The 12473-nt window shown below is 38.5% G+C and overlaps 1 protein-coding gene across 1 annotated transcript in view; it reads left to right on the top strand.

Annotated features, from left to right (window-relative positions):
- Nucleotides 1-8368: 8368 nt before the first annotated feature.
- LOC124883407 (cytidine monophosphate-N-acetylneuraminic acid hydroxylase-like) overlaps nt 8369-12473 on the top strand; it is a 47571-nt gene continuing 43466 nt past the window's right edge. The window contains exons 1-2 of the mRNA XM_047390534.1: nt 8369-8567; nt 8660-8734. The gene's annotated coding sequence lies outside the window, so the exon portion shown is untranslated. The remainder of the gene's footprint in view (nt 8568-8659; nt 8735-12473) is intronic.

Genomic DNA, 12473 nt, shown 5'->3' with positions numbered 1-12473 from the left:
TTTGTGTTGTTTCTTGATTCTAATGATGCATCTTTAAGAATAATGAAGACACAGAGTGTTGATGATTTGAGTATCATGTTTCTTTTATTGCATTTTTATTCTTCTTTTATTTCCGGTCATTCCTTTACCATGTTGGTGACCGCCTTGGCGGAGGGGTCATGTGAGAATTTTCCTGCCTGATTGTTTGTTGATAAACAAACGTGTCTTAATTTCCGTCTGACAGGTTTTTCGCTCACACAAAGGATGACTGTTTTCTGTTAATTTCTTCCTTTTATTGTATAATTCTTTTTTATTTTTTATTTTGTTTCCTTTAACTTGGTGTTGATCACACATGAAACATGTTTCATTTATGATCAAAAAGTGTGGGATTGTAATGTACAAATTTTAATTGCTTTTGTGCTTTTGAGGTGATGACCAAGTTTGAAATGACAATAGCTTTCACCTTCCTTTCTACCCCCTCTGGGTGGTCTTCCCAAGGCATTTACAAGCTGAAGTGTTATGATTTGGGGTTGTTTGGTTTCTGTTTTTTTCTTATGTTTTTCACAGTTAAGGTTTTGACTCGTTTTTTTGTTATTATTCTTCTTCTTAGATTTTGAATCTTGCTTCTGTTTATTATTTTTCTGGTCATGTTTTAGTCTTGTTCATGTTTTGTCAAGTTTGGTTTTGTTTGTATATTAGAGTCTCTGTTTTTGCCGCAGTCACGTTTTGTTCTGTCCGTCAATTAAGTTTGTTCGGTTCACCTGCTCAAAGTTAATCTGTCTCCTTGCTCCACCTGGTTTTCACTCCATATATATACACCTGTTCAGTTAGTCATCGCGGAAACATTTCTCACACCAAGTCTTGTTGTTTTTTGATAATGCCATGTGCCCTTTTGTTGTTTTGTTCCTGGCTCCTGCTGTGAGTGAGTTTTTGTTATTAAACCTTTTTCACTTACCATCATGCTGCCTGCTCGTCTGCATTCTGGGGTCCTATATCTCACAAACCATAACACTGAAGGAGAAATGTGTCTGAACACAAAAGGTGTTTTGTCTCTCTTCCTGTGCCTGGAACCCCTGCTGGTCCAACAAACAATCAGTTGCAGAGGAGCCGAGATGTCTGCGAGAAAGTTAGGTTGATTTCTCACCTCTGTTTCTCCTAGAGGTGGTGTCAGGACCAGACTGATATAAGGAGGGGTCAGCACTTGTCTTATCAGATTTGGTCTCGGCTCTGTTCAGTAACACGTCGGATGCTGAAAGATCTGTCTCTCTTATACGGCTAAATTAATAAAGCTGGTTGAATGGTTATCATCGTTCTCTTTCTTTGGAAAATACAAGTTTTCTACAACAGGGTTTTGATTCATAGTTGTGTTCGGACAACTAAAGAACGTTTTAGAGTGCACCAAGTTTTGTTTTTCATTTGTTTTTCTCTAATGTCGGTGTTCCCTATATGTGTTCAGCAAGTTGGAACAATTTTCTGGGTTTTAGTTTCAGAGGGTGAACATTTAAATTTCTTATGAATTCTCTTGAGGTGAAATTGGATCTAAATTCTCTTTGGGATGGGAACATAACCAAATAGAACCTGTCATTCTGCCATAGGGTTCTGGTTGAATAATTTGATGGTAAAAGATTTGGCAGCAAATCTCCCTTAAGACGGGAGGCTGAAGCTGGCATGTGTTGTGTGTCTTAAGTGTTTGTCTAAATTTCTGTTTTAATGTTTGTCTCAAATGTTTGTCTGACTAACCTTTAGACTTCAGAGAAAACAAAAAGAAATAATAATAATCATAGGATGGAAAATGGAAATGGATATTTTGGGTAAAAAATGACTGGTTATAGTGATCAAATGTTTAACAGGAATGAATAACTAAATAATGGTATAATTAAGATTGTAAAGAACATGCAAATTACTTTTATCTGGTATTGGGTGTAGAGGTTACAGTGAAGGACCTTAAAGGTCTAATTTAGGTAGATATAATCAAATTATCAACATGCTTGAAAAGTAGGTGTCCAAAACACTGGACACCTTCATGGTAAATGATGCGAATACTTTGTTCTGTGGATGATTTCAAAGATTTTTATAAGTAAAACTGTGTGAATAATGAACAAAACAAATTTTTATATCTGTGATTGAGTGAAATTGTGGAATAATTTGCAAGAAGGGTTAAAGGAGTGTTTAACTATTTAATCAATTTGAATAACTTAATGAATAGAAATTATAACTTCCTATGTGCTTCTGAGTTATTTATTTATAGATGATGTTGTTTGCAACTTAGATTGTAAATTAACTTGATACAAGGCCTTGAACTTTTACTTGCTGCTGAACAGAACTGATTTATGGGGAATAATCGCTTTGTGGGTGACTACCTATTGACTGGACAGGAAAGATGTACCCTGGTTACCCTCTCCCTCCAGGATGCCCTGACACCGATTGGCCTACTTCGTCAGGGGGAACCTTTCAGAAAATGTGTTTTTGAATTTGATATGTCTGCTAGAATACAAACTGCTTCCTGTTAGAACCGATTCTAATCTTTTAAATGACACTAAAACAGGAGAGACAGCTGAAGGGTCTACAATAAACTGATACACATTGTGCTGCTCATTCCCTCTGTGCTTCTAACTTTTTATTATTTTTGTTGTTTTAAATTTTTCAACAAGGCATTATTTTCTATTTGCAATGTTTTAATCATTTAAATTTCAGACACACACCAGCATGTGTCTGTTCTATGGGAAACAGAGGGGGTGCAGACACTGAGTACTGCAGGCAGTTACCAGAGAAATGGCACTCCGTTTGGGGGGCCGGAGTTATGCGACGACCAGAAGGAACTGCCTCCCATATTCTAGTTTAGGTCCATATGCACTAGACACATTGATTGATGTGAGATGGGTTTTTCCCACCTCAACAGGGGGATTGTTATGGATGTGTGATTCTGTGGTGTTTTTCTAATTATCTCTTTGCTGCCTTAATTAAATATATATCTGCCCTTGTTGCTTACTTGCTGCACTGCTCACCGCTACAGCTTACACAACATAACTGTTCATATCACATAAGATGCAACACATAGTCAAAGATAAACTGATACAAGAGGATGACACCCTTTAGGCTCTCATCCTTAGGGGCATGACTACAACCATGGGCTTCATGGACTCACGGGGTCTGGGAGTGCCAACCGCCTGTCAGATGTAAATAGTTAAGGGGTTGGGCCCCTCAAATCAAGGATGTAAGAAAGAGGGGGCTGTGATCAGGCACATTGGATTGACAGAGGAAAAAGTGAAAAGGGGGGCTGCCCTATTTCTGCCCTGCCCTGTCTAACCCGATATCCTTTACAGTGAATTCTGTGACTTAATGAATAATGTTGATATTAAAGGAATCAGAATATTTGATTTAATTGTATGAATGCTGTACAGATAATCAGATAAGTTAATGACAGATTGATTAAATGAAATTAGTTAAGCACAAGTCATGAATGAAAGTATTAATAGGACCTCACAAAAAAAGAAAATTATCTGGTCTGATGAGACAAGTATTCGTTATGTTTGGAGGAGACCAGGCACCGCTCATCACCAGGCCAATACCATCCCTACAGTAAAGCATGGTGGTGGCAGAATCATGCTATGGGGATGTTTTTCAACAGCAGGAACTGAGAGACTAGTCAGGACAGAGAGAAAGATGAATGCAGCAATGTACAGAGACATCCTGGATGAAAACCTGCTCCAGAGCCTTTTTGACCTCAGACTGGAGCGATGATTCATTTTTCAGCAGGACAACGACCCGAAGCCCACAGCCAAGATCTCAAAGGAGTGGCTTCAGAACCACCCTGTGAATGTCCTGGAGGGTCCCAGCCAGAGTCCAGACTTGAATCCGATAGAACATCTGGAGAGATCTAAAAATAGCTGTGCATAGACCTCACTCATCCAACCTGATGGTGCTTGAGAAGTTCTGCAAAGAAGAATGGGCCAAACTGGTGAGCTAAGCTTGTGGCGTCATATTCAAAAGACTTGAGGCTGTAATTGCTGCCAGAGGTGAATCAACATAGTGTTAAGCAAAGGCTGTGAATACTTACGTGAATGTGATTTCTTTTCTATTTTTAATAAATTTCCAATAATCTCAAACAAGCTTCTTTCATGCACTGTATGTCATTTATTTTAGTGACAAGTGCACCTTCTAAAAGAGAGGTATTATTACTGGTTTATATGGCAGATTTGTTGATTTCTAGTCATGTTTAACTCAGCAGCTGATGTGTCAGAGTTCTACTTCTTACATTGGTACAATACCACAATAAACAAACATATAAATGACCTTTGGTTAACTGTGAGGAGAAGCTCTGTTCGGTCACCAAACAGAATCACACCAGCTGTGGAGGGATTTAGGTAACTGGCATCCACCATTCCCGATGCATGGGCAGCCACATTAAACAGGCTTGCAATATTCTGCAAAGCAACATAATAATTTATAAATATTTAAAGTGGCTAAAACAGTTTCCCAGTAAATCTGAACATTTGTTGATATGTCTTAAAATGATGAAGTCAATGTTGACAAATAAGTGAAACATAAACTTAAAAAATACACACATACCTCTCCTATCACTTGTTGATGTGGACAAAAGGATAGCTCTGAATGATGGACGAACATGCTTCAACCCTTGATTTGTGAAGGGACAACGTCTGTGCCCCTCTTTTTCCAAAGTAAGGTTAATTCACCATCAGATATTCCAAGAAACTGGTTCATGAATTGAAGAAAAGTAAAGCTGGACAGTTTCAAAAAACCAAGAGTGATCTGCTAAAATGAACGTTTTGCATTTGACTCTAGGTTGTAAGCTTTGAGAATTACCTTGCAACTGATCACAGTATGTATTATAATCCTATGTTTAATCAAAAAGATCAATTGTGATTACAAACATTCTTTAAAAAGAAGTGCGTCTCATCTATTCAGTCTAGTAGAATGATTTAACATTAGTTTTGTACCATTGTGTCATGTGACCTGAAAGCTATTGAAAACAAATCATGATTTTTGATGAAAGAAATACATAAAAAAAATAAACAAAAGGCATGAAAATCAGATAAAAAAGAAGTGTGTCTCATTTATTTAGTCTAATATAATTATTTACCAGTAGCTCGTCACCAAAAAAATGATTTGTGACTAAATAAATTTATAAAAAAGAGAAAATGCATTACATCAGATAAAGATAAGTGTACCTCTTTCTTCCAGTCTACCAGGATGATTCAAGATGGATTTTGTGTAAATTGGTCTCATGACCTCAAAGCTGTTGAAGAAAAATTGTAAAAAATAGGAAATGCATCTAAATCAGAACAAAATGAGTGCCTCTTTTTCTTCCAGTCTATTTGGATGACTTATGATTGATTTTGTTTCACTTGGTGTTGAGGTAAAATAATGCTATCACTGATATTCTTGCGGCCTCAACCTCTCCCAGTCCGGATGTCCAGATGAAGAGCAGGAAATTAAGATTAACGCAAGTTTAATTTGGAAGATAATAAGTCCAATTATTTCTAATGCAAAATGAATATACAAAATAACACAATGAAAGAAAATTACATGAAGAATAGAAAATTTACATAAGGGCCCTTACGGAGAGAGATGGATTTTCAGCAAAGCATGGCTGTCTTTACCCAGATGTCTCTGTCATTTCAAGTTCCAGGTACATCTTTATACTGTGGACTTCAAAGCTTACTGACTGTGCCTTCCCTTTTTCCATCAGGTGTTGTAAATCAGCCAAGCTCCATTGTGGCATCTATACCATGGCCAAAAGTTGACATTTTGTCCCTACAGCCAGCTTTTACGGCTTGCAGCTGCCGAGACCCTTCTAACCCGTTTCACCCTGACCCCTGCTGTACTCTCTCCCCAAGGCTCACTCATGTTAAATCTCAGTTTAATGTTCTCACATGCAAACTAAACTAATAACATGCAAACTAAACTAATACATGATTTTAATTCTCAACACTTGGTCACAAGACATGAAAGTTATTAATTTTTGTTTCTCCCGAGTGCTTGGTTCGGACATTTATTGACAGTCCCTATAAGCGAACCACCGTGTGCAGGAGAAGCGAGACAGCAGAGAGTAGTTGCACGAAATCAGCTTGCCCTTGCCAAAACTAGTTTCACCGCGGATAAATTTTCCACTTCTCATTTTAAAAATAAAGTAATTTTGAACTGTAAACAAAGCTGTGAATCTGAGAGATTGTGTTCCACTAGGAAGAATATAATGTGAAAAGCTGTTTAGCATATGCATGTGTGTGCATACCATATTAATGACTAAGAGCAGAACAGTCTACCACAGTTCCGTTATGCTCATTTGCCTCTGGCATGAAAATGTGTGGTTTCAACTCTTATCTGCTTGTACGTTTGTATGCGTTTATCAGCAGCGACCAGTACAACCTGCTGATAAATGCACATTTCTAAGATACAAGGCTGCAGAGACTGTTTAATAGAGAAACTCAGTTACCACTTGTTTACGTCTTTACTCTTTCCTAAAGATAACCAATAAAGGAAAAATTGTTAAACTGAAATGAATGAATATAAAGCAAAAACATGTTAAATGTTGAAATACAGTTTCTGTGTGACCGCAGCAAGCTGTTTGGCATATGCATGTGTGCATATTAGTGACTTAAGAGCAGGACCAGTGTTGCCAGGTGAGAAATGTAGGATTATCGTACTAGAGACATAAAATTATCGTATTTTGAGGGAAATTATCGTACACTCGTCATAACCAAAATAACAAGTCTGTTGATGTGTTGAATAGCGTCTAACAGGCACTCGCAGCTTTGTGGCGTCAGTACGGAATGGATTTATCAACACCTGCAGCCCCACAGTATGGAAGCAAATCGTTACCATATTTCAAATGAAAAAGCATTTTCAGAAATGCTTTTTCATTTTAAGAATGTGGCTGCATTGTTTGACTCATAAATTAAATTAGTTATCAATAATCCTATTTGCATTTTAATTTTCTTCTTCAAGACTGCTCATTCTTTCACTTAATTAAAATGAAAAAGACATTTGAGATTTATTTTTCAAAATGTACCCCAGCAAATAGATACCAAAATTCAATTTGAAATGTAAAATTTGAAAATGAAAAAGCATTTCCAGAAATGCTTTTTCATTTTAAGAATGTGGCTGCATTATTTGACCCATAAATAAAATTAGTGATCAATCATCCTATTTGCATTTGCATTTTCTTCTTCACGCCTGCACATTTTATGCCATAATCAAAGAGAAAACAAAGCAGACATTGCTTTTTCGTTTTCGTGGTCTGCCCGCAAAGTACTGCCCAGAACTCGAAAACGAAAAAGCATTCCGAGCGGCGGGCGCAGCAGAGTGACGTCAGCAGCCGCTCTTCCTCAGCTCCCTGCTGACCGAGCTACCCATCTTGTTCGGTAGGGGGCGCTGTGCACATCTGCATTGCATTACATTGCAAACTTGCCGAGAAATTGATTGAATTGCAGCAGGGCTGAGCTCAATTTGTGGCAGTGGCAGGCAGAACTGGCAGTTCCGCCAGCCTGCCACCGAAGCTGCCACCGGAACTGCCACAGCCTGCCGCAGGGTGGCACGGGATTCCGCAAGAATGCCAGAAGGTGCCAGACCGGCCGTAAAAGCTTGCCAATGCAGTTGCCGCTGTTTTTGTGGAAGCTGATGCTGATTATCGGCAAATTGGTTGTCATTATTGTTATAGCCTCAGTCAGTCAGTCATTTTCTACTGCTTATTCCATAGTGGGTCGCAGGGGAGCTGGTGCCTATCTCCAGCAGTCTATGGGCAAGAGGCAGGGTACACCCTGGACAGGTCACCAGTCCATCACAGGGCAACACACATACAACCACGCACACACTCATTCATACACCTAAGGGAAATTTAGAGTTACCAATTAACCTAACAGGCATGTCTTTGGACTGTGGGAGGAAGCCAGAGTACCCGGTGAGAACCCACACATGCACAGGGAGAACATGCAAACTCCATGCACAAAGACCCCAGGCTGGGAATCGAACCCAGGACCTTCTCGCTGCAAGGCAACAGTGCTACCAACTGATAACTAATTTAATTTATGAGTCAAACAATGCAGCCACATTCTTAAAATGAAAAGCATTTCTGAAAATGCTTTTTCATTTGAAATATGGTAACGATTTGCTTCCATAGCACAGTGCCTGGCTCTGCTTCTTCTTTTATTTTCCTCTATCATGGGCGGGCGCAGTGGACTATTCAGCCAATCATATGACCGTTGTTCTGAGGCCAACGCATACACTTCACTCGTAGTTAACATTTAGAAAAGCACGACTGGCTGTAATTTCCAGGATCTGTTTCCGAATCCGGACACAGATGCCTTCGGGGTTCACAAAAAAACTCCGACAGACTTTGCGATTGGCTGATGACAACTGATTACAACCACACGTTCACGGAATGGTCAAATTATCGTACATTTGGCCTTTTGTTTTAGGAATATTGATTGTACATCGTACAGAGAGCAAAATTGTGGTACAAATACGATAATTATCGTACACCTGGCAACACTGAGCAGAACAGTCTTCCACAGTTCCCTTTTGCTCATTTCCCTCTGGCTCCTGAGGAAAGCCCGATTGTACCGCGGAGGGTAAGCTGCCTCTTTTTGGGGGTAAATTATGGACTGCACAGATATTAACTGGAATTATGGCATTGTATATGTATATATTCTGGCTTTTTTAGGGCTCATGTAACTTTGAGGAACTTCATATTAAGGCTGCCGAAAGAAATATAAATATAATCCCTGCAGCATTAACAGTAAGTCTGGATTATTTATGTATTTTTTGTATTATTATAATTTTATGCTTCTTATTTAAACGTTATACTATTGCCAAGCATTAGTGTTATTTTATCCTGTTCTCACTGCTCACATAAACCGCGTAATGACTGAAATTCTTAATTTTAGTGCTTTCATCATCAGAAAAGAAAACTAAAATTTTGAATAAGCAATGTCGAAAGCAGAAAAGTCTGGTTTAGTGCAAAGGGAAACAGATTAGCCCAAACTAACACAGAATGTCACAAAGCTGAACGGCATCTCTGCTGCCACACCGATTGAGTCGCACTTCCAGGAAAAGCAACATGACTTACAGGAAATTACTTCAGTATGTAAAGTTTTATCCATTTTCCAAATACAAGTCTCAATTTTTTGCCTGAGGAGCGTTTGCACCGCTTCTTACTTTCAGCTGTGAGATGTTTGATCGGTTTCCTGCTTGTACGAGCCGTTTCAAGTCAACCCCGAATATCTAAATGAGATCAGGACCTATTTTTGACTCTGCCTAGAACTTTCCATTTATTAATTCTCAGCCAGTATTGGACTGGACTTATTGGTATATTTTGGGTGATTGCTATGTTGCAGGGTCCAGTTCTGCTTTAGCTTTAATTTTGCATAAAGTTCTTTACAGATGGTCTCCTCAGGCACTCGCACATACAATCAACTGTACATCAACTGTAAGTAGGGGCTGCTATACGTCCCATGATGACATCTTAGGGGTTTGGTACTTTCCTTTAGCATCTTACATCCTGCTTTCAGGATAAACGTGATTGGATGGCCAGCCTTAGGCATGTTGCAGTTTATTTTAATATCTTACAGTGGACTATAATGTGGAATAGTGGATTTCAAATTCTTTTGAGACTTCTTAAATTCCTTTCCAGACTCTTAAGCTGCTGCAATCTTATCATGGGCTGTCAGTGATGCTCCTCTTATTCCCAATCATGAAACTCATTCAATCATGAACAGGTGATTTTTGAGAATTCCTCAACTTTCCCAGTCTTTGGTGCTCTTGTCCCTGCTTTTTTGGAATATGTTGCAAGCATCAAATTCAAAATGAGTAAATATTTGCAGAAAATAAAAGGTTTGTCAGTTTGAACATTAAATATCTTGTAGTTAGGTTGAACAGGATTTGCAAATCATTGTATTCTGTTTTCACAACGTCCCAACTTCATTGGAATTGGCGCTGTATTCCAGTGGATCCTTTACGCTAATAGTCAGAGGAACTCAAAATTAGAAGTCTGAGATTCAAACAAGGCAATGCTGAGTAACAGTAGCTATATTTTACACGTGCAAAAATTCTTGATGGGATTGAAATAAATAAATCCGAATGCACCATTTATATAGCAACAAAATCCAATAATGCGACTGTGACGTGCATTTACATGCACCAAGCTTTATTCAAAGTAGATGTATTTTGACATTCAATTCAATTCATTTCAAAAATACTTTAATAATCCCAAAGGGAAATTAAATGGGCAGAGTTGTCATATTTACCTAAACAAACATGGAAGTGTGTTGATTGTGAGCATCCAGAAAGGACCCAGCTCAGGTTCTGAGGGCGATTGAGACATTATTGGTTACTACACTGTAAAAAAAAGTAACTGTAAAATTTACAGTAAAGTACTGGCAGCAGGGTTGCCAGTACTTTACTGTAATCTTTACAGTAACTTCCTGTAATTTTATTACAATTGTACTGTAATTTTATTACAATTTTACTGTAATTTTATTACAATCTTACCGTAATTTTATTACAATTTTACCGTAATGCTATCACAATCTTACCGTAATTTTATTACAATTTTACCATAATTCTATCACAATCTTACCGTAATTCTATCACAATTTTACTGTAATTTTATCACAATTTTATTGTAATTACAGGTCCTTCTCAAAATATTAACATATTGTGATAAAGTTCATTATTTTCCATAATGTCATGATGAAAATTTAACATTCATATATTTTAGAGTCATTGCACACTAACTTAAATATTTCAGGTCTTTTATTGTCTTAATACGGATGATTTTGGCATACAGCTCATGAAAACCCAAAATTCCTATCTCACAAAATTAGCATATTTCATCCGACCAATAAAAGAAAAGAGTTTTTAATACAAAAAACGTCAACCTTCAAATAATCATGTACAGTTATGCACTCAATACTTGGTCAAGAATCCTTTTGCAGAAATGACTGCTTCAATGCGGCGTGGCATGGAGGCAATCAGCCTGTGGCACTGCTGAGGTCTTATGGAGGCCCAGGATGCTTCGATAGCGGCCTTTAGCTCATCCAGAGTGTTGGGTGTTGAGTCTCTCAACGTTCTCTTCACAATATCCCACAGATTCTCTATGGGGTTCAGGTCAGGAGAGTTGGCAGGCCAATTGAGCACAGTGATACCATGGTCAGTAAACCATTTACCAGTGGTTTTGGCACTGTGAGCAGGTGCCAGGTCGTGCTGAAAAATGAAATCTTCATCTCCATAAAGCTTTTCAGCAGATGGAAGCATGAAGTGCTCCAAAATCTCCTGATAGCTAGCTGCATTGACCCTGCCCTTGATAAAACACAGTGGAACAACACCAGCAGCTGACACGGCAGCCCAGACCATCACTGACTGTGGGTACTTGACACTGGACTTCTGGCATTTTGGCATTTCCTTCTCCCCAGTTTTCCTCCAGACTCTGGCACCTTGATTTCCGAATGACATGCAGAATTTGCTTTCATCCGAAAAAAGTACTTTGGACCACTGAGCAACAGTCCAGTGCTGCTTCTCTGTAGCCCAGGTCAGGCGCTTCTGCTGCTGTTTCTGGTTCAAAAGTGGCTTGACCTGGGGAATGCGGCACCTGTAGCCCATTTCCTGCACACGCCTGTGCACGGTGGCTCTGGATGTTTCTATTCCAGACTCAGTCCACTGCTTCCGCAGGTCCCCCAAGGTCTGGAATCGGCCCTTCTCCACAATCTTCCTCAGGGTCCGGTCACCTCTTCTCGTTGTGCAGCGTTTTCTGCCACACTTTTTCCTTCCCACAGACTTCCCACTGAGGTGCCTTGATACAGCACTCTGGGAACAGCCTATTCGTTCTGAAATTTCTTTCTGTCTTACCCTCTTGCTTGAGGGTGTCAATAGTGGCTTTCTGGACAGCAGTCAGGTCGGCAGTCTTACGCATGATTGGGGTTTTGAGTGATGAACCAGGCTGGGAGTTTTAAAGGCCTTAGGAATCTTTTGCAGGTGTTTAGAGTTAACTCGTTGATTCAGATGATTAGGTTCATAGCTCGTTTAGAGACCCTTTTAATAATATGCTAATTTTGTGAGATAGGAATTTTGGGTTTTCATGAGCTGTATGCCAAAATCATCCGTATTAAGACAATAAAAGACCTGAAATATTTTAGTTAGTGTGCAATGAATCTAAAATATATGAATGTTAAATTTTCATCATGACATTATGGAAAATAATGAACTTTATCACAATATGCTAATATTTTGAGAAGGACCTGTATATTATCATTTTACTGTGATTTTATTACAGTTTTACTGTAATTCTGTAACAGAATTATTATTATTATTGTTTTATTTTACAGTAGCCTAAGAACACTTCCTACATTGTAATTTCAACAGTAATTGAACTGACTGGCTATTGCTAGCTGTTAAAATGGAAATGTCAAAATTCAACTTAATTTAACAAACTCACAATAAATGTCAGTAATTGTTATTTCAAGGAAACAAAAAACAATACA

This window comes from Girardinichthys multiradiatus, chromosome 17, assembly GCF_021462225.1.
Source record: "Girardinichthys multiradiatus isolate DD_20200921_A chromosome 17, DD_fGirMul_XY1, whole genome shotgun sequence".
NCBI classification, from domain to species: domain Eukaryota; kingdom Metazoa; phylum Chordata; class Actinopteri; order Cyprinodontiformes; family Goodeidae; genus Girardinichthys; species Girardinichthys multiradiatus.
Note: the sequence above shows the minus strand (reverse complement) of the source record. Positions and strands in the feature narration are given on the sequence as shown.